Source organism: Microcebus murinus, chromosome 12, assembly GCF_040939455.1.
Source record: "Microcebus murinus isolate Inina chromosome 12, M.murinus_Inina_mat1.0, whole genome shotgun sequence".
In the NCBI taxonomy this organism is placed as follows: Eukaryota; Metazoa; Chordata; class Mammalia; order Primates; family Cheirogaleidae; genus Microcebus; species Microcebus murinus.
Genome location: NC_134115.1, coordinates 565,470 through 589,409, shown reverse-complemented (window position 1 = coordinate 589,409; position 23,940 = coordinate 565,470). Strand labels below are relative to the sequence as shown.

General features: G+C 63.6%; 7 non-coding genes across 7 annotated transcripts; all 7 read right to left on the bottom strand.

The window, feature by feature from the left end:
* Window positions 1-768: 768 nt before the first annotated feature.
* LOC142874767 (5S ribosomal RNA) lies at window positions 769-887 on the bottom strand. Its single transcript, XR_012922396.1, has one exon. It is a non-coding gene; the product is annotated as a 5S ribosomal RNA (ribosomal RNA).
* A 3,474-nt stretch (window positions 888-4,361) lies between these two features.
* On the bottom strand, window positions 4,362-4,480 carry LOC142874765 (5S ribosomal RNA). The gene has a single exon (XR_012922394.1). It is a non-coding gene; the product is annotated as a 5S ribosomal RNA (ribosomal RNA).
* Window positions 4,481-7,952: 3,472 nt separating this feature from the next.
* Window positions 7,953-8,071, bottom strand: LOC142874763 (5S ribosomal RNA). The gene has a single exon (XR_012922393.1). It is a non-coding gene; the product is annotated as a 5S ribosomal RNA (ribosomal RNA).
* Window positions 8,072-11,553: 3,482 nt separating this feature from the next.
* Window positions 11,554-11,672, bottom strand: LOC142874759 (5S ribosomal RNA). The gene has a single exon (XR_012922391.1). It is a non-coding gene; the product is annotated as a 5S ribosomal RNA (ribosomal RNA).
* Window positions 11,673-15,163: 3,491 nt separating this feature from the next.
* On the bottom strand, window positions 15,164-15,282 carry LOC142874747 (5S ribosomal RNA). The gene has a single exon (XR_012922380.1). It is a non-coding gene; the product is annotated as a 5S ribosomal RNA (ribosomal RNA).
* Window positions 15,283-18,756: 3,474 nt separating this feature from the next.
* LOC142874736 (5S ribosomal RNA) lies at window positions 18,757-18,875 on the bottom strand. The gene has a single exon (XR_012922370.1). It is a non-coding gene; the product is annotated as a 5S ribosomal RNA (ribosomal RNA).
* A 3,482-nt stretch (window positions 18,876-22,357) lies between these two features.
* On the bottom strand, window positions 22,358-22,476 carry LOC142874724 (5S ribosomal RNA). Its single transcript, XR_012922362.1, has one exon. It is a non-coding gene; the product is annotated as a 5S ribosomal RNA (ribosomal RNA).
* Between the last annotated feature and the right edge of the window lie 1,464 nt (window positions 22,477-23,940).

Below are 23,940 nucleotides of genomic sequence, written 5' to 3'. Positions count from 1 at the left end.
GGGTGTCGGGCGGGTGGGGGGAGGGGATGGGCATACACCTCCATTAGGAATGGGGTGGGTGCGCACCGACTGGGGGATGGGCGCACTTGAGGCTCTGACCCGAGGGGGGAGGCTGGGAGAGGGCAACGTACCCGACCTTAACATTGGTACCCCCACAATACGCTGGAACAACATCAGAGGTTAATGAATAAGAACACAGGGGGGAGGGGGGCACGGGCAACACATGTCACCTTAATACTTGGACTCCCATCATCTGCTTGAAAAGAGAGAGAAAAGAAAATGCAATCATAGAGATAAGAGACACTTTTTAAACATAATGAATCCGAAGAGAAAAGTAAAAGGAGGCCTGTGGGGCAGGTCTGGGTGTGACTCCGGATCCCCCAACATCAGGTGCCACCACCAAAGATTCCTACGTGTAGCCCATAGAACCCCAAAAGCAACGGGACGAGTTCTGGTCACATACTCCCTCAAAATGACATCCTGGCCTTCTTCTGGAACTCCCTCCCCTCTCAGACTCTCAAGGTTTCCTCCAGCGTGTCGGTTCCCACGGAGCAGACCTTTGGTCTGAGACCTGACAGTCCAGAAGCCACGCATGCTGCCGCGTGACGGCGGTGTCGCGGCTTGGGACAAGAGGAGGCCCCACGGTGCGGGCTGGGGCGCCAGGCACCGCGGCGGGCGCTGAGGGTGGGGGTGACCCCCGCCCCGGGCCGCCGCCTCGCTCCCAGAGAGGGGACAGAACAAGAGGCAAAAAAAAAAAAAAAAAAAAGAAGCCTACGGCACCCGGTATTCCCAGGCGGTCTCCCATCCAAGTACTAACCAGGCCCGACCCTGCTTAGCTTCCGAGACCAGACGAGATCGGGCGCGTTCAGGGTGGTGTGGCCCTAGACGGCGGAGGGCGCCCCTGCCCCGCTCAAGAAGCCGAGCCTCTCTGCGCTTCCCCGCCGCCTCCTCCCGCCCCAGGCCCCGCGCCGGCGCTGACCCGCACCGGGCGGGCGGGTCCGGCGGGCTCCGAGGGACGGGGGTGACAGGCGGGGCGGGGCGGGGCGGGCAGGGAGCGGCGGGCCGGGGTGGGGGGCTGTCTCTCTATACACACACACACACACACACACACACTCACACTCACACTCACTCACTCACACTCACACAAGATGCGCCTCCACGGCTGGACTCGCCAAGGTGGAGACCTTCCAGCCCCCTTCCTCTCCTCGCCTGGCCCACCCCCAGCTCGTGGCCGCCCCCGCCGCCGCCGCCGATTGCGCACGCGCGGGTCGCCCGCCCTTTGACCCCAGGCAGGGGCCGCCCTCCCCGACAACCCCTTTCAGCTGCGCCCCCCACCCTGTGGGTGGGCTGCCGCCTATTCCCCCGGGCCCGGGCTGGGGCACAGCGCATGGGGGAGGGGAGCGAGTGTATGGGGCGTCTCTCTCTCTCTCTTGGGATGTGTCCCATGGGTGGGGTGGCGTGGTTAGTGGGGCGCTGAAGAAATCAGTCCCCTCCATCTCCTACCTCTGGAAAACGCCCAAGCCCTTGGAGAACTGCCGGCAACGCGACCGTGGGGGCCGGGACCCTCCTCTGTGTCCTCCTGTGGCCCATTCCAAGGGGCCTGGGCCTGGCCGGGGCTGCATTGGACCCCGACCCCCCTGGCGTGTGGACTCGCTAAAAATCGGCGATTAGATATTGGATTCCAGCTTCATTGAGGTCATTTCACTAATGAGTGCACCGGAAAGAGTTTCCTAATCCATCTGTGAGGGTGGCAACTGAAAGAGAATTTTAAAGCTGACAGAATAGGCGAGGAAAGGCATAGGAGATTTCCACACCCAGTAAGGAAGCCTTTCCCGAAATGGAAGAAAGAAACGAGCAAACAGAGACACCGGTAGCCCGCCAGGATCAGAGTCTGCCCCCGAGAGAAAGTACCCTGACCAGGTTCACCCGTGGGTGGGTGGCGAGCTAGCGGCATTCAGAAGAGCGAGGCCCGCAGTCTGTGCAGAAGACACCTGCACTCGGGTGTGTGTGGCGGCACGATTCACAAGCAGCTCCAGATGTTAAGCCAAGGAGAAGCCAGGGAGTTCCCAACGCCCCAGGTGTCCTCAGCCCACGACTGCTGCTGGGGGAATGCGAAGCCCGGCTCCTTGTCTCAGAGCGGGACAACCAGGAGGTGTGACGTACACCCCGGGGTTCCCAGGAGGATCAGGCTGAAGCTGGGACTTGGCCTGAAAGTGTCCCCTCGCACGGCCACCCCCTTCCCCTTCCTGCTCCTCTACTCCTGGTGCCCCTCCATCCAGGGGCCAGACCTTAAAGAGTCACCCGCAAGAGAATCCTGGTCCCAAAGGAGCCTTCTGGGGGACCCGTGCTGAGAGAGGTTGTGGGCATGGCCCGCTGGGGCTCTGCCCGACCCAGGGCTGAGAGATGCAACCTCCCAGCTCTGGGTCCCTGCAGGGGAAGCGTTGGCAAGCACAGGGCCAGTCCTCCAAAGGCCCAGGTGCAGGGAGCCCAGGCCAAGCAGCCTGTGGAAGAAGCCACCCCGGGAACACGACTGCAGGCCACGGCCCTTCCCACCTCCTCCTCCTCCTGCTCCTCCACCCCCCCCCCGACCTCCCACCCCCACCCCCGACATGGCGCAGGGCTCAGAGACACCTCAGACACTTGCTACCCAAAGTGCAAAGGGCATCAGTTGCTCCTCCAAACCCCCCCCCCCGCCCAGCAGACCGCGTTGTCCAGCCAGCCCCCGGGCCTCCCTGGGGTGCCCAGCACAAAAGTGCAGACAACCACCGGACCCTCAATCTCAGTTTTCGGATGTTTTTGCCACTCTAAGGACCCGCAGGCCAGCTGGGCCTTCTGGCAGGACAGAGAGCCCCGGAATCCGACGTGGAGAGCTGGGTGTACGTCCCCACGAGGAGGCGGTCCCCACCTCCGCGGCTCTCCCCTTGCGGGGGGGGGAAAAGCAGCCACGGGGCCTCAGAGAAGACACCAGGCTGGGCGCCCGCCCCACAGTGGGGGCACGTCCCCCGCAGGCCACTTAGCGACGGCCGCCGGCCGGCGGACGGTTGGGTGGCGCGAGACGCTGCGGCCGCCCTGCTACCGGGTTCCTGGGAGGGCGTCCTGGAACCAGCGTCCACACCAAGCCCTTGGAAGGCCCAGGCGACGGAGGAGCCCCGTCAGGCAGGGGCCGAGGACGGTGACGGCCCGGGCGGGGAGGAGCGTGTCAGGCAGGGGCAGAGGACGGTGACAGGTGACAGGCCGGGCGGGAAGGAGTCAGTCAGGCAGGGGCCGAGGAGGAGACGGGGCTGGGTAAGGGTTAGGGTTAGAGTCAGGGCACAAGTCACAATCGCAAAGACCTGGAAGCGACCCGAGTGCCCATCGACCCACGAGTGCGTAAATGAAATGTGGCGCGTGGACACCACGGAGTGCTATTCAGCTAGGAGGAGCAGCGGTGAGAGGGCACCTCTCGTGGTTCTCCTGGCCAGAGCTGGAACCCGTTCCAGTAAGCCAGGTAGCCCAAGAATGGACACACGAGCACCACGTGCTCGCGCTCACCAGCAAATGGGTACGAACCGACGGACACCCAAGTGGACACAGAGGAATCACCTTCATCGGGTGGGTGTCGGGCGGGTGGGGGGAGGGGATGGGCATACACCTCCATTAGGAATGGGGTGGGTGCGCACCGACTGGGGGATGGGCGCACTTGAGGCTCTGACCCGAGGGGGGAGGCTGGGAGAGGGCAACGTACCCGACCTTAACATTGGTACCCCCACAATACGCTGGAACAACATCAGAGGTTAATGAATAAGAACACAGGGGGGAGGGGGGCACGGGCAACACATGTCACCTTAATACTTGGACTCCCATCATCTGCTTGAAAAGAGAGAGAAAAGAAAATGCAATCATAGAGATAAGAGACACTTTTTAAACATAATGAATCCGAAGAGAAAAGTAAAAGGAGGCCTGTGGGGCAGGTCTGGGTGTGACTCCGGATCCCCCAACATCAGGTGCCACCACCAAAGATTCCTACGTGTAGCCCATAGAACCCCAAAAGCAACGGGACGAGTTCTGGTCACATACTCCCTCAAAATGACATCCTGGCCTTCTTCTGGAACTCCCTCCCCTCTCAGACTCTCAAGGTTTCCTCCAGCGTGTCGGTTCCCACGGAGCAGACCTTTGGTCTGAGACCTGACAGTCCAGAAGCCACGCATGCTGCCGCGTGACGGCGGTGTCGCGGCTTGGGACAAGAGGAGGCCCCACGGTGCGGGCTGGGGCGCCAGGCACCGCGGCGGGCGCTGAGGGTGGGGGTGACCCCCGCCCCGGGCCGCCGCCTCGCTCCCAGAGAGGGGACAGAACAAGAGGCAAAAAAAAAAAAAAAAAAAAGAAGCCTACGGCACCCGGTATTCCCAGGCGGTCTCCCATCCAAGTACTAACCAGGCCCGACCCTGCTTAGCTTCCGAGACCAGACGAGATCGGGCGCGTTCAGGGTGGTGTGGCCCTAGACGGCGGAGGGCGCCCCTGCCCCGCTCAAGAAGCCGAGCCTCTCTGCGCTTCCCCGCCGCCTCCTCCCGCCCCAGGCCCCGCGCCGGCGCTGACCCGCACCGGGCGGGCGGGTCCGGCGGGCTCCGAGGGACGGGGGTGACAGGCGGGGCGGGGCGGGGCGGGCAGGGAGCGGCGGGCCGGGGTGGGGGGCTGTCTCTCTATACACACACACACACACACACACACACTCACACTCACACTCACTCACTCACACTCACACAAGATGCGCCTCCACGGCTGGACTCGCCAAGGTGGAGACCTTCCAGCCCCCTTCCTCTCCTCGCCTGGCCCACCCCCAGCTCGTGGCCGCCCCCGCCGCCGCCGCCGATTGCGCACGCGCGGGTCGCCCGCCCTTTGACCCCAGGCAGGGGCCGCCCTCCCCGACAACCCCTTTCAGCTGCGCCCCCCACCCTGTGGGTGGGCTGCCGCCTATTCCCCCGGGCCCGGGCTGGGGCACAGCGCATGGGGGAGGGGAGCGAGTGTATGGGGCGTCTCTCTCTCTCTCTTGGGATGTGTCCCATGGGTGGGGTGGCGTGGTTAGTGGGGCGCTGAAGAAATCAGTCCCCTCCATCTCCTACCTCTGGAAAACGCCCAAGCCCTTGGAGAACTGCCGGCAACGCGACCGTGGGGGCCGGGACCCTCCTCTGTGTCCTCCTGTGGCCCATTCCAAGGGGCCTGGGCCTGGCCGGGGCTGCATTGGACCCCGACCCCCCTGGCGTGTGGACTCGCTAAAAATCGGCGATTAGATATTGGATTCCAGCTTCATTGAGGTCATTTCACTAATGAGTGCACCGGAAAGAGTTTCCTAATCCATCTGTGAGGGTGGCAACTGAAAGAGAATTTTAAAGCTGACAGAATAGGCGAGGAAAGGCATAGGAGATTTCCACACCCAGTAAGGAAGCCTTTCCCGAAATGGAAGAAAGAAACGAGCAAACAGAGACACCGGTAGCCCGCCAGGATCAGAGTCTGCCCCCGAGAGAAAGTACCCTGACCAGGTTCACCCGTGGGTGGGTGGCGAGCTAGCGGCATTCAGAAGAGCGAGGCCCGCAGTCTGTGCAGAAGACACCTGCACTCGGGTGTGTGTGGCGGCACGATTCACAAGCAGCTCCAGATGTTAAGCCAAGGAGAAGCCAGGGAGTTCCCAACGCCCCAGGTGTCCTCAGCCCACGACTGGCTGCTGGGGGAATGCGAAGCCCGGCTCCTTGTCTCAGAGCGGGACAACCAGGAGGTGTGACGTACACCCCGGGGTTCCCAGGAGGATCAGGCTGAAGCTGGGACTTGGCCTGAAAGTGTCCCCTCGCACGGCCACCCCTTCCCCTTCCTGCTCCTCTACTCCTGGTGCCCCTCCATCCAGGGGCCAGACCTTAAAGAGTCACCCGCAAGAGAATCCTGGTCCCAAAGGAGCCTTCTGGGGGACCCGTGCTGAGAGAGGTTGTGGGCATGGCCCGCTGGGGCTCTGCCCGACCCAGGGCTGAGAGATGCAACCTCCCAGCTCTGGGTCCCTGCAGGGGAAGCGTTGGCAAGCACAGGGCCAGTCCTCCAAAGGCCCAGGTGCAGGGAGCCCAGGCCAAGCAGCCTGTGGAAGAAGCCACCCCGGGAACACGACTGCAGGCCACGGCCCTTCCCACCTCCTCCTCCTCCTGCTCCTCCACCCCCCCCCCGACCTCCCACCCCCACCCCCGACATGGCGCAGGGCTCAGAGACACCTCAGACACTTGCTACCCAAAGTGCAAAGGGCATCAGTTGCTCCTCCAAACCCCCCCCCGCCCAGCAGACCGCGTTGTCCAGCCAGCCCCCGGGCCTCCCTGGGGTGCCCAGCACAAAAGTGCAGACAACCACCGGACCCTCAATCTCAGTTTTCGGATGTTTTTGCCACTCTAAGGACCCGCAGGCCAGCTGGGCCTTCTGGCAGGACAGAGAGCCCCGGAATCCGACGTGGAGAGCTGGGTGTACGTCCCCACGAGGAGGCGGTCCCCACCTCCGCGGCTCTCCCCTTGCGGGGGGGGGAAAAGCAGCCACGGGGCCTCAGAGAAGACACCAGGCTGGGCGCCCGCCCCACAGTGGGGGCACGTCCCCCGCAGGCCACTTAGCGACGGCCGCCGGCCGGCGGACGGTTGGGTGGCGCGAGACGCTGCGGCCGCCCTGCTACCGGGTTCCTGGGAGGGCGTCCTGGAACCAGCGTCCACACCAAGCCCTTGGAAGGCCCAGGCGACGGAGGAGCCCCGTCAGGCAGGGGCCGAGGACGGTGACGGCCCGGGCGGGGAGGAGCGTGTCAGGCAGGGGCAGAGGACGGTGACAGGTGACAGGCCGGGCGGGAAGGAGTCAGTCAGGCAGGGGCCGAGGAGGAGACGGGGCTGGGTAAGGGTTAGGGTTAGAGTCAGGGCACAAGTCACAATCGCAAAGACCTGGAAGCGACCCGAGTGCCCATCGACCCACGAGTGCGTAAATGAAATGTGGCGCGTGGACACCACGGAGTGCTATTCAGCTAGGAGGAGCAGCGGTGAGAGGGCACCTCTCGTGGTTCTCCTGGCCAGAGCTGGAACCCGTTCCAGTAAGCCAGGTAGCCCAAGAATGGACACACGAGCACCACGTGCTCGCGCTCACCAGCAAATGGGTACGAACCGACGGACACCCAAGTGGACACAGAGGAATCACCTTCATCGGGTGGGTGTCGGGCGGGTGGGGGGAGGGGATGGGCATACACCTCCATTAGGAATGGGGTGGGTGCGCACCGACTGGGGGATGGGCGCACTTGAGGCTCTGACCCGAGGGGGGAGGCTGGGAGAGGGCAACGTACCCGACCTTAACATTGGTACCCCCACAATACGCTGGAACAACATCAGAGGTTAATGAATAAGAACACAGGGGGGAGGGGGGCACGGGCAACACATGTCACCTTAATACTTGGACTCCCATCATCTGCTTGAAAAGAGAGAGAAAAGAAAATGCAATCATAGAGATAAGAGACACTTTTTAAACATAATGAATCCGAAGAGAAAAGTAAAAGGAGGCCTGTGGGGCAGGTCTGGGTGTGACTCCGGATCCCCCAACATCAGGTGCCACCACCAAAGATTCCTACGTGTAGCCCATAGAACCCCAAAAGCAACGGGACGAGTTCTGGTCACATACTCCCTCAAAATGACATCCTGGCCTTCTTCTGGAACTCCCTCCCCTCTCAGACTCTCAAGGTTTCCTCCAGCGTGTCGGTTCCCACGGAGCAGACCTTTGGTCTGAGACCTGACAGTCCAGAAGCCACGCATGCTGCCGCGTGACGGCGGTGTCGCGGCTTGGGACAAGAGGAGGCCCCACGGTGCGGGCTGGGGCGCCAGGCACCGCGGCGGGCGCTGAGGGTGGGGGTGACCCCCGCCCCGGGCCGCCGCCTCGCTCCCAGAGAGGGGACAGAACAAGAGGCAAAAAAAAAAAAAAAAAAAAGAAGCCTACGGCACCCGGTATTCCCAGGCGGTCTCCCATCCAAGTACTAACCAGGCCCGACCCTGCTTAGCTTCCGAGACCAGACGAGATCGGGCGCGTTCAGGGTGGTGTGGCCCTAGACGGCGGAGGGCGCCCCTGCCCCGCTCAAGAAGCCGAGCCTCTCTGCGCTTCCCCGCCGCCTCCTCCCGCCCCAGGCCCCGCGCCGGCGCTGACCCGCACCGGGCGGGCGGGTCCGGCGGGCTCCGAGGGACGGGGGTGACAGGCGGGGCGGGGCGGGGCGGGCAGGGAGCGGCGGGCCGGGGTGGGGGGCTGTCTCTCTATACACACACACACACACACACACACACTCACACTCACACTCACTCACTCACACTCACACAAGATGCGCCTCCACGGCTGGACTCGCCAAGGTGGAGACCTTCCAGCCCCCTTCCTCTCCTCGCCTGGCCCACCCCCAGCTCGTGGCCGCCCCCGCCGCCGCCGCCGATTGCGCACGCGCGGGTCGCCCGCCCTTTGACCCCAGGCAGGGGCCGCCCTCCCCGACAACCCCTTTCAGCTGCGCCCCCCACCCTGTGGGTGGGCTGCCGCCTATTCCCCCGGGCCCGGGCTGGGGCACAGCGCATGGGGGAGGGGAGCGAGTGTATGGGGCGTCTCTCTCTCTCTCTTGGGATGTGTCCCATGGGTGGGGTGGCGTGGTTAGTGGGGCGCTGAAGAAATCAGTCCCCTCCATCTCCTACCTCTGGAAAACGCCCAAGCCCTTGGAGAACTGCCGGCAACGCGACCGTGGGGGCCGGGACCCTCCTCTGTGTCCTCCTGTGGCCCAGTCCAAGGGGCCTGGGCCTGGCCGGGGCTGCATTGGACCCCGACCCCCCTGGCGTGTGGACTCGCTAAAAATCGGCGATTAGATATTGGATTCCAGCTTCATTGAGGTCATTTCACTAATGAGTGCACCGGAAAGAGTTTCCTAATCCATCTGTGAGGGTGGCAACTGAAAGAGAATTTTAAAGCTGACAGAATAGGCGAGGAAAGGCATAGGAGATTTCCACACCCAGTAAGGAAGCCTTTCCCGAAATGGAAGAAAGAAACGAGCAAACAGAGACACCGGTAGCCCGCCAGGATCAGAGTCTGCCCCCGAGAGAAAGTACCCTGACCAGGTTCACCCGTGGGTGGGTGGCGAGCTAGCGGCATTCAGAAGAGCGAGGCCCGCAGTCTGTGCAGAAGACACCTGCACTCGGGTGTGTGTGGCGGCACGATTCACAAGCAGCTCCAGATGTTAAGCCAAGGAGAAGCCAGGGAGTTCCCAACGCCCCAGGTGTCCTCAGCCCACGACTGGCTGCTGGGGGAATGCGAAGCCCGGCTCCTTGTCTCAGAGCGGGACAACCAGGAGGTGTGACGTACACCCCGGGGTTCCCAGGAGGATCAGGCTGAAGCTGGGACTTGGCCTCAAAGTGTCCCCTCGCACGGCCACCCCCTTCCCCTTCCTGCTCCTCTACTCCTGGTGCCCCTCCATCCAGGGGCCAGACCTTAAAGAGTCACCCGCAAGAGAATCCTGGTCCCAAAGGAGCCTTCTGGGGGACCCGTGCTGAGAGAGGTTGTGGGCATGGCCCGCTGGGGCTCTGCCCGACCCAGGGCTGAGAGATGCAACCTCCCAGCTCTGGGTCCCTGCAGGGGAAGCGTTGGCAAGCACAGGGCCAGTCCTCCAAAGGCCCAGGTGCAGGGAGCCCAGGCCAAGCAGCCTGTGGAAGAAGCCACCCCTGGAACACGACTGCAGGCCACGGCCCTTCCCACCTCCTCCTCCTCCTCCTCCTCCTGCTCCTCCACCCCCCCCCGACCTCCCACCCCCACCCCCGACATGGCGCAGGGCTCAGAGACACCTCAGACACTTGCTACCCAAAGTGCAAAGGGCATCAGTTGCTCCTCCAAACCCCCCCCCCGCCCAGCAGACCGCGTTGTCCAGCCAGCCCCCGGGCCTCCCTGGGGTGCCCAGCACAAAAGTGCAGACAACCACCGGACCCTCAATCTCAGTTTTCGGATGTTTTTGCCACTCTAAGGACCCGCAGGCCAGCTGGGCCTTCTGGCAGGACAGAGAGCCCCGGAATCCGACGTGGAGAGCTGGGTGTACGTCCCCACGAGGAGGCGGTCCCCACCTCCGCGGCTCTCCCCTTGCGGGGGGGGGAAAAGCAGCCACGGGGCCTCAGAGAAGACACCAGGCTGGGCGCCCGCCCCACAGTGGGGGCACGTCCCCCGCAGGCCACTTAGCGACGGCCGCCGGCCGGCGGACGGTTGGGTGGCGCGAGACGCTGCGGCCGCCCTGCTACCGGGTTCCTGGGAGGGCGTCCTGGAACCAGCGTCCACACCAAGCCCTTGGAAGGCCCAGGCGACGGAGGAGCCCCGTCAGGCAGGGGCCGAGGACGGTGACGGCCCGGGCGGGGAGGAGCGTGTCAGGCAGGGGCAGAGGACGGTGACAGGTGACAGGCCGGGCGGGAAGGAGTCAGTCAGGCAGGGGCCGAGGAGGAGACGGGGCTGGGTAAGGGTTAGGGTTAGAGTCAGGGCACAAGTCACAATCGCAAAGACCTGGAAGCGACCCGAGTGCCCATCGACCCACGAGTGCGTAAATGAAATGTGGCGCGTGGACACCACGGAGTGCTATTCAGCTAGGAGGAGCAGCGGTGAGAGGGCACCTCTCGTGGTTCTCCTGGCCAGAGCTGGAACCCGTTCCAGTAAGCCAGGTAGCCCAAGAATGGACACACGAGCACCACGTGCTCGCGCTCACCAGCAAATGGGTACGAACCGACGGACACCCAAGTGGACACAGAGGAATCACCTTCATCGGGTGGGTGTCGGGCGGGTGGGGGGAGGGGATGGGCATACACCTCCATTAGGAATGGGGTGGGTGCGCACCGACTGGGGGATGGGCGCACTTGAGGCTCTGACCCGAGGGGGGAGGCTGGGAGAGGGCAACGTACCCGACCTTAACATTGGTACCCCCACAATACGCTGGAACAACATCAGAGGTTAATGAATAAGAACACAGGGGGGAGGGGGGCACGGGCAACACATGTCACCTTAATACTTGGACTCCCATCATCTGCTTGAAAAGAGAGAGAAAAGAAAATGCAATCATAGAGATAAGAGACACTTTTTAAACATAATGAATCCGAAGAGAAAAGTAAAAGGAGGCCTGTGGGGCAGGTCTGGGTGTGACTCCGGATCCCCCAACATCAGGTGCCACCACCAAAGATTCCTACGTGTAGCCCATAGAACCCCAAAAGCAACGGGACGAGTTCTGGTCACATACTCCCTCAAAATGACATCCTGGCCTTCTTCTGGAACTCCCTCCCCTCTCAGACTCTCAAGGTTTCCTCCAGCGTGTCGGTTCCCACGGAGCAGACCTTTGGTCTGAGACCTGACAGTCCAGAAGCCACGCATGCTGCCGCGTGACGGCGGTGTCGTGGCTTGGGACAAGAGGAGGCCCCACGGTGCGGGCTGGGGCGCCAGGCACCGCGGCGGGCGCTGAGGGTGGGGGTGACCCCCGCCCCGGGCCGCCGCCTCGCTCCCAGAGAGGGGACAGAACAAGAGGCAAAAAAAAAAAAAAAAAAAAGAAGCCTACGGCACCCGGTATTCCCAGGCGGTCTCCCATCCAAGTACTAACCAGGCCCGACCCTGCTTAGCTTCCGAGACCAGACGAGATCGGGCGCGTTCAGGGTGGTGTGGCCCTAGACGGCGGAGGGCGCCCCTGCCCCGCTCAAGAAGCCGAGCCTCTCTGCGCTTCCCCGCCGCCTCCTCCCGCCCCAGGCCCCGCGCCGGCGCTGACCCGCACCGGGCGGGCCTGTTGAGTTCACCGGCCGGGTCCGGCGGGCTCCGAGGGACGGGGGTGACAGGCGGGGCGGGGCGGGGCGGGCAGGGAGCGGCGGGCCGGGGTGGGGGGCTGTCTCTCTATACACACACACACACACACACACACACTCACACTCACACTCACTCACTCACACTCACACAAGATGCGCCTCCACGGCTGGACTCGCCAAGGTGGAGACCTTCCAGCCCCCTTCCTCTCCTCGCCTGGCCCACCCCCAGCTCGTGGCCGCCCCCGCCGCCGCCGCCGATTGCGCACGCGCGGGTCGCCCGCCCTTTGACCCCAGGCAGGGGCCGCCCTCCCCGACAACCCCTTTCAGCTGCGCCCCCCACCCTGTGGGTGGGCTGCCGCCTATTCCCCCGGGCCCGGGCTGGGGCACAGCGCATGGGGGAGGGGAGCGAGTGTATGGGGCGTCTCTCTCTCTCTCTTGGGATGTGTCCCATGGGTGGGGTGGCGTGGTTAGTGGGGCGCTGAAGAAATCAGTCCCCTCCATCTCCTACCTCTGGAAAACGCCCAAGCCCTTGGAGAACTGCCGGCAACGCGACCGTGGGGGCCGGGACCCTCCTCTGTGTCCTCCTGTGGCCCAGTCCAAGGGGCCTGGGCCTGGCCGGGGCTGCATTGGACCCCGACCACCCTGGCGTGTGGACTCGCTAAAAATCGGCGATTAGATATTGGATTCCAGCTTCATTGAGGTCATTTCACTAATGAGTGCACCGGAAAGAGTTTCCTAATCCATCTGTGAGGGTGGCAACTGAAAGAGAATTTTAAAGCTGACAGAATAGGCGAGGAAAGGCATAGGAGATTTCCACACCCAGTAAGGAAGCCTTTCCCGAAATGGAAGAAAGAAACGAGCAAACAGAGACACCGGTAGCCCGCCAGGATCAGAGTCTGCCCCCGAGAGAAAGTACCCTGACCAGGTTCACCCGTGGGTGGGTGGCGAGCTAGCGGCATTCAGAAGAGCGAGGCCCGCAGTCTGTGCAGAAGACACCTGCACTCGGGTGTGTGTGGCGGCACGATTCACAAGCAGCTCCAGATGTTAAGCCAAGGAGAAGCCAGGGAGTTCCCAACGCCCCAGGTGTCCTCAGCCCACGACTGGCTGCTGGGGGAATGCGAAGCCCGGCTCCTTGTCTCAGAGCGGGACAACCAGGAGGTGTGACGTACACCCCGGGGTTCCCAGGAGGATCAGGCTGAAGCTGGGACTTGGCCTGAAAGTGTCCCCTCGCACGGCCACCCCTTCCCCTTCCTGCTCCTCTACTCCTGGTGCCCCTCCATCCAGGGGCCAGACCTTAAAGAGTCACCCGCAAGAGAATCCTGGTCCCAAAGGAGCCTTCTGGGGGACCCGTGCTGAGAGAGGTTGTGGGCATGGCCCGCTGGGGCTCTGCCCGACCCAGGGCTGAGAGATGCAACCTCCCAGCTCTGGGTCCCTGCAGGGGAAGCGTTGGCAAGCACAGGGCCAGTCCTCCAAAGGCCCAGGTGCAGGGAGCCCAGGCCAAGCAGCCTGTGGAAGAAGCCACCCCGGGAACACGACTGCAGGCCACGGCCCTTCCCACCTCCTCCTCCTCCTGCTCCTCCACCCCCCCCCCGACCTCCCACCCCCACCCCCGACATGGCGCAGGGCTCAGAGACACCTCAGACACTTGCTACCCAAAGTGCAAAGGGCATCAGTTGCTCCTCCAAACCCCCCCCCCGCCCAGCAGACCGCGTTGTCCAGCCAGCCCCCGGGCCTCCCTGGGGTGCCCAGCACAAAAGTGCAGACAACCACCGGACCCTCAATCTCAGTTTTCGGATGTTTTTGCCACTCTAAGGACCCGCAGGCCAGCTGGGCCTTCTGGCAGGACAGAGAGCCCCGGAATCCGACGTGGAGAGCTGGGTGTACGTCCCCACGAGGAGGCGGTCCCCACCTCCGCGGCTCTCCCCTTGCGGGGGGGGGAAAAGCAGCCACGGGGCCTCAGAGAAGACACCAGGCTGGGCGCCCGCCCCACAGTGGGGGCACGTCCCCCGCAGGCCACTTAGCGACGGCCGCCGGCCGGCGGACGGTTGGGTGGCGCGAGACGCTGCGGCCGCCCTGCTACCGGGTTCCTGGGAGGGCGTCCTGGAACCAGCGTCCACACCAAGCCCTTGGAAGGCCCAGGCGACGGAGGAGCCCCGTCAGGCAGGGGCCGAGGACGGTGACGGCCCGGGCGGGGAGGAGCGTGTCAGGCAGGGGCAGAGGACGGTGACAGGTGACAGGCCGGGCGGGAAGGAGTCAGTCAGGCAGGGGCCGAGGAGGAGACGGGGCTGGGTAAGGGTTAGGGTTAGAGTCAGGGCACAAGTCACAATCGCAAAGACCTGGAAGCGACCCGAGTGCCCATCGACCCACGAGTGCGTAAATGAAATGTGGCGCGTGGACACCACGGAGTGCTATTCAGCTAGGAGGAGCAGCGGTGAGAGGGCACCTCTCGTGGTTCTCCTGGCCAGAGCTGGAACCCGTTCCAGTAAGCCAGGTAGCCCAAGAATGGACACACGAGCACCACGTGCTCGCGCTCACCAGCAAATGGGTACGAACCGACGGACACCCAAGTGGACACAGAGGAATCACCTTCATCGGGTGGGTGTCGGGCGGGTGGGGGGAGGGGATGGGCATACACCTCCATTAGGAATGGGGTGGGTGCGCACCGACTGGGGGATGGGCGCACTTGAGGCTCTGACCCGAGGGGGGAGGCTGGGAGAGGGCAACGTACCCGACCTTAACATTGGTACCCCCACAATACGCTGGAACAACATCAGAGGTTAATGAATAAGAACACAGGGGGGAGGGGGGCACGGGCAACACATGTCACCTTAATACTTGGACTCCCATCATCTGCTTGAAAAGAGAGAGAAAAGAAAATGCAATCATAGAGATAAGAGACACTTTTTAAACATAATGAATCCGAAGAGAAAAGTAAAAGGAGGCCTGTGGGGCAGGTCTGGGTGTGACTCCGGATCCCCCAACATCAGGTGCCACCACCAAAGATTCCTACGTGTAGCCCATAGAACCCCAAAAGCAACGGGACGAGTTCTGGTCACATACTCCCTCAAAATGACATCCTGGCCTTCTTCTGGAACTCCCTCCCCTCTCAGACTCTCAAGGTTTCCTCCAGCGTGTCGGTTCCCACGGAGCAGACCTTTGGTCTGAGACCTGACAGTCCAGAAGCCACGCATGCTGCCGCGTGACGGCGGTGTCGCGGCTTGGGACAAGAGGAGGCCCCACGGTGCGGGCTGGGGCGCCAGGCACCGCGGCGGGCGCTGAGGGTGGGGGTGACCCCCGCCCCGGGCCGCCGCCTCGCTCCCAGAGAGGGGACAGAACAAGAGGCAAAAAAAAAAAAAAAAAAAAGAAGCCTACGGCACCCGGTATTCCCAGGCGGTCTCCCATCCAAGTACTAACCAGGCCCGACCCTGCTTAGCTTCCGAGACCAGACGAGATCGGGCGCGTTCAGGGTGGTGTGGCCCTAGACGGCGGAGGGCGCCCCTGCCCCGCTCAAGAAGCCGAGCCTCTCTGCGCTTCCCCGCCGCCTCCTCCCGCCCCAGGCCCCGCGCCGGCGCTGACCCGCACCGGGCGGGCGGGTCCGGCGGGCTCCGAGGGACGGGGGTGACAGGCGGGGCGGGGCGGGGCGGGCAGGGAGCGGCGGGCCGGGGTGGGGGGCTGTCTCTCTATACACACACACACACACACACACACACTCACACTCACACTCACTCACTCACACTCACACAAGATGCGCCTCCACGGCTGGACTCGCCAAGGTGGAGACCTTCCAGCCCCCTTCCTCTCCTCGCCTGGCCCACCCCCAGCTCGTGGCCGCCCCCGCCGCCGCCGCCGATTGCGCACGCGCGGGTCGCCCGCCCTTTGACCCCAGGCAGGGGCCGCCCTCCCCGACAACCCCTTTCAGCTGCGCCCCCCACCCTGTGGGTGGGCTGCCGCCTATTCCCCCGGGCCCGGGCTGGGGCACAGCGCATGGGGGAGGGGAGCGAGTGTATGGGGCGTCTCTCTCTCTCTCTTGGGATGTGTCCCATGGGTGGGGTGGCGTGGTTAGTGGGGCGCTGAAGAAATCAGTCCCCTCCATCTCCTACCTCTGGAAAACGCCCAAGCCCTTGGAGAACTGCCGGCAACGCGACCGTGGGGGCCGGGACCCTCCTCTGTGTCCTCCTGTGGCCCATTCCAAGGGGCCTGGGCCTGGCCGGGGCTGCATTGGACCCCGACCCCCCTGGCGTGTGGACTCGCTAAAAATCGGCGATTAGATATTGGATTCCAGCTTCATTGAGGTCATTTCACTAATGAGTGCACCGGAAAGAGTTTCCTAATCCATCTGTGAGGGTGGCAACTGAAAGAGAATTTTAAAGCTGACAGAATAGGCGAGGAAAGGCATAGGAGATTTCCACACCCAGTAAGGAAGCCTTTCCCGAAATGGAAGAAAGAAACGAGCAAACAGAGACACCGGTAGCCCGCCAGGATCAGAGTCTGCCCCCGAGAGAAAGTACCCTGACCAGGTTCACCCGTGGGTGGGTGGCGAGCTAGCGGCATTCAGAAGAGCGAGGCCCGCAGTCTGTGCAGAAGACACCTGCACTCGGGTGTGTGTGGCGGCACGATTCACAAGCAGCTCCAGATGTTAAGCCAAGGAGAAGCCAGGGAGTTCCCAACGCCCCAGGTGTCCTCAGCCCACGACTGGCTGCTGGGGGAATGCGAAGCCCGGCTCCTTGTCTCAGAGCGGGACAACCAGGAGGTGTGACGTACACCCCGGGGTTCCCAGGAGGATCAGGCTGAAGCTGGGACTTGGCCTGAAAGTGTCCCCTCGCACGGCCACCCCTTCCCCTTCCTGCTCCTCTACTCCTGGTGCCCCTCCATCCAGGGGCCAGACCTTAAAGAGTCACCCGCAAGAGAATCCTGGTCCCAAAGGAGCCTTCTGGGGGACCCGTGCTGAGAGAGGTTGTGGGCATGGCCCGCTGGGGCTCTGCCCGACCCAGGGCTGAGAGATGCAACCTCCCAGCTCTGGGTCCCTGCAGGGGAAGCGTTGGCAAGCACAGGGCCAGTCCTCCAAAGGCCCAGGTGCAGGGAGCCCAGGCCAAGCAGCCTGTGGAAGAAGCCACCCCGGGAACACGACTGCAGGCCACGGCCCTTCCCACCTCCTCCTCCTCCTGCTCCTCCACCCCCCCCCCGACCTCCCACCCCCACCCCCGACATGGCGCAGGGCTCAGAGACACCTCAGACACTTGCTACCCAAAGTGCAAAGGGCATCAGTTGCTCCTCCAAACCCCCCCCCCGCCCAGCAGACCGCGTTGTCCAGCCAGCCCCCGGGCCTCCCTGGGGTGCCCAGCACAAAAGTGCAGACAACCACCGGACCCTCAATCTCAGTTTTCGGATGTTTTTGCCACTCTAAGGACCCGCAGGCCAGCTGGGCCTTCTGGCAGGACAGAGAGCCCCGGAATCCGACGTGGAGAGCTGGGTGTACGTCCCCACGAGGAGGCGGTCCCCACCTCCGCGGCTCTCCCCTTGCGGGGGGGGGAAAAGCAGCCACGGGGCCTCAGAGAAGACACCAGGCTGGGCGCCCGCCCCACAGTGGGGGCACGTCCCCCGCAGGCCACTTAGCGACGGCCGCCGGCCGGCGGACGGTTGGGTGGCGCGAGACGCTGCGGCCGCCCTGCTACCGGGTTCCTGGGAGGGCGTCCTGGAACCAGCGTCCACACCAAGCCCTTGGAAGGCCCAGGCGACGGAGGAGCCCCGTCAGGCAGGGGCCGAGGACGGTGACGGCCCGGGCGGGGAGGAGCGTGTCAGGCAGGGGCAGAGGACGGTGACAGGTGACAGGCCGGGCGGGAAGGAGTCAGTCAGGCAGGGGCCGAGGAGGAGACGGGGCTGGGTAAGGGTTAGGGTTAGAGTCAGGGCACAAGTCACAATCGCAAAGACCTGGAAGCGACCCGAGTGCCCATCGACCCACGAGTGCGTAAATGAAATGTGGCGCGTGGACACCACGGAGTGCTATTCAGCTAGGAGGAGCAGCGGTGAGAGGGCACCTCTCGTGGTTCTCCTGGCCAGAGCTGGAACCCGTTCCAGTAAGCCAGGTAGCCCAAGAATGGACACACGAGCACCACGTGCTCGCGCTCACCAGCAAATGGGTACGAACCGACGGACACCCAAGTGGACACAGAGGAATCACCTTCATCGGGTGGGTGTCGGGCGGGTGGGGGGAGGGGATGGGCATACACCTCCATTAGGAATGGGGTGGGTGCGCACCGACTGGGGGATGGGCGCACTTGAGGCTCTGACCCGAGGGGGGAGGCTGGGAGAGGGCAACGTACCCGACCTTAACATTGGTACCCCCACAATACGCTGGAACAACATCAGAGGTTAATGAATAAGAACACAGGGGGGAGGGGGGCACGGGCAACACATGTCACCTTAATACTTGGACTCCCATCATCTGCTTGAAAAGAGAGAGAAAAGAAAATGCAATCATAGAGATAAGAGACACTTTTTAAACATAATGAATCCGAAGAGAAAAGTAAAAGGAGGCCTGTGGGGCAGGTCTGGGTGTGACTCCGGATCCCCCAACATCAGGTGCCACCACCAAAGATTCCTACGTGTAGCCCATAGAACCCCAAAAGCAACGGGACGAGTTCTGGTCACATACTCCCTCAAAATGACATCCTGGCCTTCTTCTGGAACTCCCTCCCCTCTCAGACTCTCAAGGTTTCCTCCAGCGTGTCGGTTCCCACGGAGCAGACCTTTGGTCTGAGACCTGACAGTCCAGAAGCCACGCATGCTGCCGCGTGACGGCGGTGTCGCGGCTTGGGACAAGAGGAGGCCCCACGGTGCGGGCTGGGGCGCCAGGCACCGCGGCGGGCGCTGAGGGTGGGGGTGACCCCCGCCCCGGGCCGCCGCCTCGCTCCCAGAGAGGGGACAGAACAAGAGGCAAAAAAAAAAAAAAAAAAAAAGAAGCCTACGGCACCCGGTATTCCCAGGCGGTCTCCCATCCAAGTACTAACCAGGCCCGACCCTGCTTAGCTTCCGAGACCAGACGAGATCGGGCGCGTTCAGGGTGGTGTGGCCCTAGACGGCGGAGGGCGCCCCTGCCCCGCTCAAGAAGCCGAGCCTCTCTGCGCTTCCCCGCCGCCTCCTCCCGCCCCAGGCCCCGCGCCGGCGCTGACCCGCACCGGGCGGGCGGGTCCGGCGGGCTCCGAGGGACGGGGGTGACAGGCGGGGCGGGGCGGGGCGGGCAGGGAGCGGCGGGCCGGGGTGGGGGGCTGTCTCTCTATACACACACACACACACACACACACACTCACACTCACACTCACTCACTCACACTCACACAAGATGCGCCTCCACGGCTGGACTCGCCAAGGTGGAGACCTTCCAGCCCCCTTCCTCTCCTCGCCTGGCCCACCCCCAGCTCGTGGCCGCCCCCGCCGCCGCCGCCGATTGCGCACGCGCGGGTCGCCCGCCCTTTGACCCCAGGCAGGGGCCGCCCTCCCCGACAACCCCTTTCAGCTGCGCCCCCCACCCTGTGGGTGGGCTGCCGCCTATTCCCCCGGGCCCGGGCTGGGGCACAGCGCATGGGGGAGGGGAGCGAGTGTATGGGGCGTCTCTCTCTCTCTCTTGGGATGTGTCCCATGGGTGGGGTGGCGTGGTTAGTGGGGCGCTGAAGAAATCAGTCCCCTCCATCTCCTACCTCTGGAAAACGCCCAAGCCCTTGGAGAACTGCCGGCAACGCGACCGTGGGGGCCGGGACCCTCCTCTGTGTCCTCCTGTGGCCCAGTCCAAGGGGCCTGGGCCTGGCCGGGGCTGCATTGGACCCCGACCCCCCTGGCGTGTGGACTCGCTAAAAATCGGCGATTAGATATTGGATTCCAGCTTCATTGAGGTCATTTCACTAATGAGTGCACCGGAAAGAGTTTCCTAATCCATCTGTGAGGGTGGCAACTGAAAGAGAATTTTAAAGCTGACAGAATAGGCGAGGAAAGGCATAGGAGATTTCCACACCCAGTAAGGAAGCCTTTCCCGAAATGGAAGAAAGAAACGAGCAAACAGAGACACCGGTAGCCCGCCAGGATCAGAGTCTGCCCCCGAGAGAAAGTACCCTGACCAGGTTCACCCGTGGGTGGGTGGCGAGCTAGCGGCATTCAGAAGAGCGAGGCCCGCAGTCTGTGCAGAAGACACCTGCACTCGGGTGTGTGTGGCGGCACGATTCACAAGCAGCTCCAGATGTTAAGCCAAGGAGAAGCCAGGGAGTTCCCAACGCCCCAGGTGTCCTCAGCCCACGACTGGCTGCTGGGGGAATGCGAAGCCCGGCTCCTTGTCTCAGAGCGGGACAACCAGGAGGTGTGACGTACACCCCGGGGTTCCCAGGAGGATCAGGCTGAAGCTGGGACTTGGCCTCAAAGTGTCCCCTCGCACGGCCACCCCCTTCCCCTTCCTGCTCCTCTACTCCTGGTGCCCCTCCATCCAGGGGCCAGACCTTAAAGAGTCACCCGCAAGAGAATCCTGGTCCCAAAGGAGCCTTCTGGGGGACCCGTGCTGAGAGAGGTTGTGGGCATGGCCCGCTGGGGCTCTGCCCGACCCAGGGCTGAGAGATGCAACCTCCCAGCTCTGGGTCCCTGCAGGGGAAGCGTTGGCAAGCACAGGGCCAGTCCTCCAAAGGCCCAGGTGCAGGGAGCCCAGGCCAAGCAGCCTGTGGAAGAAGCCACCCCTGGAACACGACTGCAGGCCACGGCCCTTCCCACCTCCTCCTCCTCCTCCTCCTCCTGCTCCTCCACCCCCCCCCGACCTCCCACCCCCACCCCCGACATGGCGCAGGGCTCAGAGACACCTCAGACACTTGCTACCCAAAGTGCAAAGGGCATCAGTTGCTCCTCCAAACCCCCCCCCCGCCCAGCAGACCGCGTTGTCCAGCCAGCCCCCGGGCCTCCCTGGGGTGCCCAGCACAAAAGTGCAGACAACCACCGGACCCTCAATCTCAGTTTTCGGATGTTTTTGCCACTCTAAGGACCCGCAGGCCAGCTGGGCCTTCTGGCAGGACAGAGAGCCCCGGAATCCGACGTGGAGAGCTGGGTGTACGTCCCCACGAGGAGGCGGTCCCCACCTCCGCGGCTCTCCCCTTGCGGGGGGGGGAAAAGCAGCCACGGGGCCTCAGAGAAGACACCAGGCTGGGCGCCCGCCCCACAGTGGGGGCACGTCCCCCGCAGGCCACTTAGCGACGGCCGCCGGCCGGCGGACGGTTGGGTGGCGCGAGACGCTGCGGCCGCCCTGCTACCGGGTTCCTGGGAGGGCGTCCTGGAACCAGCGTCCACACCAAGCCCTTGGAAGGCCCAGGCGACGGAGGAGCCCCGTCAGGCAGGGGCCGAGGACGGTGACGGCCCGGGCGGGGAGGAGCGTGTCAGGCAGGGGCAGAGGACGGTGACAGGTGACAGGCCGGGCGGGAAGGAGTCAGTCAGGCAGGGGCCGAGGAGGAGACGGGGCTGGGTAAGGGTTAGGGTTAGAGTCAGGGCACAAGTCACAATCGCAAAGACCTGGAAGCGACCCGAGTGCCCATCGACCCACGAGTGCGTAAATGAAATGTGGCGCGTGGACACCACGGAGTGCTATTCAGCTAGGAGGAGCAGCGGTGAGAGGGCACCTCTCGTGGTTCTCCTGGCCAGAGCTGGAACCCGTTCCAGTAAGCCAGGTAGCCCAAGAATGGACACACGAGCACCACGTGCTCGCGCTCACCAGCAAATGGGTACGAACCGACGGACACCCAAGTGGACACAGAGGAATCACCTTCATCGGGTGGGTGTCGGGCGGGTGGGGGGAGGGGATGGGCATACACCTCCATTAGGAATGGGGTGGGTGCGCACCGACTGGGGGATGGGCGCACTTGAGGCTCTGACCCGAGGGGGGAGGCTGGGAGAGGGCAACGTACCCGACCTTAACATTGGTACCCCCACAATACGCTGGAACAACATCAGAGGTTAATGAATAAGAACACAGGGGGGAGGGGGGCACGGGCAACACATGTCACCTTAATACTTGGACTCCCATCATCTGCTTGAAAAGAGAGAGAAAAGAAAATGCAATCATAGAGATAAGAGACACTTTTTAAACATAATGAATCCGAAGAGAAAAGTAAAAGGAGGCCTGTGGGGCAGGTCTGGGTGTGACTCCGGATCCCCCAACATCAGGTGCCACCACCAAAGATTCCTACGTGTAGCCCATAGAACCCCAAAAGCAACGGGACGAGTTCTGGTCACATACTCCCTCAAAATGACATCCTGGCCTTCTTCTGGAACTCCCTCCCCTCTCAGACTCTCAAGGTTTCCTCCAGCGTGTCGGTTCCCACGGAGCAGACCTTTGGTCTGAGACCTGACAGTCCAGAAGCCACGCATGCTGCCGCGTGACGGCGGTGTCGTGGCTTGGGACAAGAGGAGGCCCCACGGTGCGGGCTGGGGCGCCAGGCACCGCGGCGGGCGCTGAGGGTGGGGGTGACCCCCGCCCCGGGCCGCCGCCTCGCTCCCAGAGAGGGGACAGAACAAGAGGCAAAAAAAAAAAAAAAAAAAAGAAGCCTACGGCACCCGGTATTCCCAGGCGGTCTCCCATCCAAGTACTAACCAGGCCCGACCCTGCTTAGCTTCCGAGACCAGACGAGATCGGGCGCGTTCAGGGTGGTGTGGCCCTAGACGGCGGAGGGCGCCCCTGCCCCGCTCAAGAAGCCGAGCCTCTCTGCGCTTCCCCGCCGCCTCCTCCCGCCCCAGGCCCCGCGCCGGCGCTGACCCGCACCGGGCGGGCCTGTTGAGTTCACCGGCCGGGTCCGGCGGGCTCCGAGGGACGGGGGTGACAGGCGGGGCGGGGCGGGGCGGGCAGGGAGCGGCGGGCCGGGGTGGGGGGCTGTCTCTCTATACACACACACACACACACACACACACTCACACTCACACTCACTCACTCACACTCACACAAGATGCGCCTCCACGGCTGGACTCGCCAAGGTGGAGACCTTCCAGCCCCCTTCCTCTCCTCGCCTGGCCCACCCCCAGCTCGTGGCCGCCCCCGCCGCCGCCGCCGATTGCGCACGCGCGGGTCGCCCGCCCTTTGACCCCAGGCAGGGGCCGCCCTCCCCGACAACCCCTTTCAGCTGCGCCCCCCACCCTGTGGGTGGGCTGCCGCCTATTCCCCCGGGCCCGGGCTGGGGCACAGCGCATGGGGGAGGGGAGCGAGTGTATGGGGCGTCTCTCTCTCTCTCTTGGGATGTGTCCCATGGGTGGGGTGGCGTGGTTAGTGGGGCGCTGAAGAAATCAGTCCCCTCCATCTCCTACCTCTGGAAAACGCCCAAGCCCTTGGAGAACTGCCGGCAACGCGACCGTGGGGGCCGGGACCCTCCTCTGTGTCCTCCTGTGGCCCAGTCCAAGGGGCCTGGGCCTGGCCGGGGCTGCATTGGACCCCGACCACCCTGGCGTGTGGACTCGCTAAAAATCGGCGATTAGATATTGGATTCCAGCTTCATTGAGGTCATTTCACTAATGAGTGCACCGGAAAGAGTTTCCTAATCCATCTGTGAGGGTGGCAACTGAAAGAGAATTTTAAAGCTGACAGAATAGGCGAGGAAAGGCATAGGAGATTTCCACACCCAGTAAGGAAGCCTTTCCCGAAATGGAAGAAAGAAACGAGCAAACAGAGACACCGGTAGCCCGCCAGGATCAGAGTCTGCCCCCGAGAGAAAGTACCCTGACCAGGTTCACCCGTGGGTGGGTGGCGAGCTAGCGGCATTCAGAAGAGCGAGGCCCGCAGTCTGTGCAGAAGACACCTGCACTCGGGTGTGTGTGGCGGCACGATTCACAAGCAGCTCCAGATGTTAAGCCAAGGAGAAGCCAGGGAGTTCCCAACGCCCCAGGTGTCCTCAGCCCACGACTGGCTGCTGGGGGAATGCGAAGCCCGGCTCCTTGTCTCAGAGCGGGACAACCAGGAGGTGTGACGTACACCCCGGGGTTCCCAGGAGGATCAGGCTGAAGCTGGGACTTGGCCTCAAAGTGTCCCCTCGCACGGCCACCCCCTTCCCCTTCCTGCTCCTCTACTCCTGGTGCCCCTCCATCCAGGGGCCAGACCTTAAAGAGTCACCCGCAAGAGAATCCTGGTCCCAAAGGAGCCT